Genomic DNA, 2,766 nt, shown 5'->3' with positions numbered 1-2,766 from the left:
CACCCGCCAACTACCAACGAAAAACACCTAAAGACAGATCCCCCCCAGAACGGCTTATATCTAAAAGTATAGATTTTAAATGTTACAAAAGGTCTTTGCGATCTAGACCACAAACAAAACATTATTGTTATTTTCTATTGGACTTCTGCGGTAAACTAACCGGATAACCGGATCTACAACAGGGAATGGTAACCAGCAGCCGTGCTGTCAGCCCTGACAACACCTGTATAAAAGATAAATCTGTGTAGCACGTAGCTAGTCGGTAGTTGGGGAGAAGAAAGACAACGCTTTGCCTATGTTCGGATTCCCAGAATAATCCGCCCTTCTCTCTGCGCTGGTGATTAGTAGTTGTGTGCTCAATGAAAAACAATACTGTTGACTTCGTCCCATTTCTGAATCCTTGTGTTTGAAGTGTTTGGAGTGAAAGCGGTTGTTAAAAACATTCCTTATAATAATTATTTACTCAATGATTTGAAAACTGTTTCGTAGTGTGATTTCTTTCCTTTTCTTAAGTGTTAAGTTGTTATGGTGTTATCTATACGATCCAGGGACTTCTAAGAGCACAACACATGTACATCTTAATGCTTAATTTTTAATTTTCATTTTATTGTAATTAGTTTACTTTTTTAAAAGCTTATTTAAGGATTAATTATCTGCGTCTGTGGTATACTGATTAGGTGCTGCCCCGTTGCAGGTAGAAGGCCACCTGAGTTTGATTCTAAGTGGGGAGAATTTTCATCGAAATGTTTCAGTCTTTCCTCTATGGCGTTGTGCTTTTCTCAGCCCGGTTTGGCCCTGACAGGCAGGGTCGAATCCAAACTCATATAATAATAATAAGATCTGAATGTTTTCCTTCTTTTTTTTTTAGATGGGGCTGGGGGCTGGGGGTAACGTCTACATTGAGGAAAAAAGGGACTAAGTGTGCAAATATTGATATCATTATAATTTACAAATTTCGTTCAACTTTAAATAGAGAGTATTAGTCTGTTCGAGCGCTGTGTGAGATCTTATGTAGTGACCATCGCTAGATATTGAGATTGTAGGAAATAATTGCCAAAAGCCGGAGTGAAATAGTGCTGTGTTGCATTTTCTGTTATTGGCAGTGTGCCCGCCTATAGAACTAGGATGTATAAGCTCCGAGTCTCCTTATTCGGTATTTGAACATTGGGGATGTGGCTTTCTGTTTTTATTTTTCTTATGTATGTGGTTTAGGACCCCATTAACACAATTTTGAAAATTTCGTGGCGTCGGTGGCCTAGTGGTAAAACTCTCAGACTCGTAACCGTAAGGTTGTGGTTTCGAATCCCCTCAGGGACCCGACGTTGAGTCCTTGGAATGGCACTTTACACGAATTTTTCTCACTTCACCCAGGTGGGAATGGGTACTCTGTTATTGACAGTTAAAGATCTTGTCAGTTTATTAGTTTTTGACAGCATAATCAGATGCTTGCACTGTATGCTTGTCGGAAAGTTGAGAATGTTTCTGAGTGTTCTATGGTCTGCTGGGGCAATGATATATAGTGTAAAGCGCGTTGAGGTTGCTGTAGAGCGGGGTTATGCGCTATACAAATGCTATTCACTATTATTATTTGTTATCATTATTTACTTAAATACTGCCTGTCAGAGCCAACGCAGGCTGAGAGGGATACAAACATCCTAGACATTCGAAACAAATTGGTCGCTTTTAAACACAAGGTCGCTATCCCGAAAAATGCTGTTTTGAGAAAATGGAAGGTAACGTTTTTGTCCCTTGATCTGTTTCTTTAAAAGACAAGGAGAGTTTTCTCTATAACCAAACAAATACACACCAATGAAACCAAACTTCTCCTATAGGTAGGGCAATGCCCACTTTTTGAGTAGGCCAAGATTTCTGGAAACCCCAGAAATCTGGGTTAGCCCGCTTCTTCTTAAAAGCGACAAATTCTCCCCCAAACGATGAGAATCGAACTTCGGTCTTCTGCTTGCGACGGTTGTTATTGTTGTTGTTGTTGCTGTTGTTGCTGTTGTTGCTGTTGTTGTTTTTGTTGTTGTTGTTGTTGTTGTTGTTGTTGTTATTTTTGTTGTTGTTGTTATTGATCCAGCAACAGCTGGGCTCTCGTTCATCTGTCCAATGCCATGCAGTGCTAAGTGCAAGCTTGCTGCTGTTGCTGTAAGCTCAGGACAGCAAAAGGTATAACCATAACATCACAGACACTGGTTTGCCTTCCCTGACTTCTCTCGCAGATCCCATTGAAAAAAATGGAAAATATTTAAATGTGAATTGTAGGGGAAGGTTTCATTGGGGTTTTTTCAACCCTCTTTGCCTGGTCGGGTAAGATATTTACATAAACTAGAAGTTTCGTCTTTCAAACAACCTTGAAATTATGTAAAATAAACAAGACGCAAAAAGCAATACAACACTCTACAAAGAATCACGGCAATAGTGCAAATACGTTTAGAGTCCAACCAAGTTAAAAACTGAAACCGCCTTCAGCAGAATTTACATTATTCATTTGAACAAAGAACTCTTGTATATTCTTCAAGGAAACAAAAAGAAAAGAAATGAATTCGCTGTGCGAACCGTTTCTTAAGCTTCCTATACACTTTGAAAACTACTCTTTAAAAATATTTTTTTAACAAAGACCGTGTCTCATGAAGGACAACTATTGAAAACCGTTGAGGGTTCAAACTAGGTTCATTTTTCTTGTACATGTAGTCCAGAACAATGCTAGCTGACGCTGACCTAGCCCTTAACAAGATTAATACTTTTTACGTTAGCACATGGGGG

General features: G+C 39.2%; 1 protein-coding gene across 1 annotated transcript in view; it reads left to right on the top strand.

Annotated features, from left to right (window-relative positions):
* Nucleotides 1–156: 156 nt before the first annotated feature.
* Nucleotides 157–2,766, top strand: part of LOC101861469 (solute carrier organic anion transporter family member 2A1) — a gene marked incomplete in the record, with an annotated part of 26,597 nt that continues 23,987 nt past the window's right edge. The window contains 1 exon segment of the mRNA XM_035972674.1: nucleotides 157–337.

Source organism: Aplysia californica, unplaced genomic scaffold (genome assembly GCF_000002075.1).
Source record: "Aplysia californica isolate F4 #8 unplaced genomic scaffold, AplCal3.0 scaffold00790, whole genome shotgun sequence".
In the NCBI taxonomy this organism is placed as follows: Eukaryota; Metazoa; Mollusca; class Gastropoda; order Aplysiida; family Aplysiidae; genus Aplysia; species Aplysia californica.
Note: the sequence above shows the minus strand (reverse complement) of the source record. Positions and strands in the feature narration are given on the sequence as shown.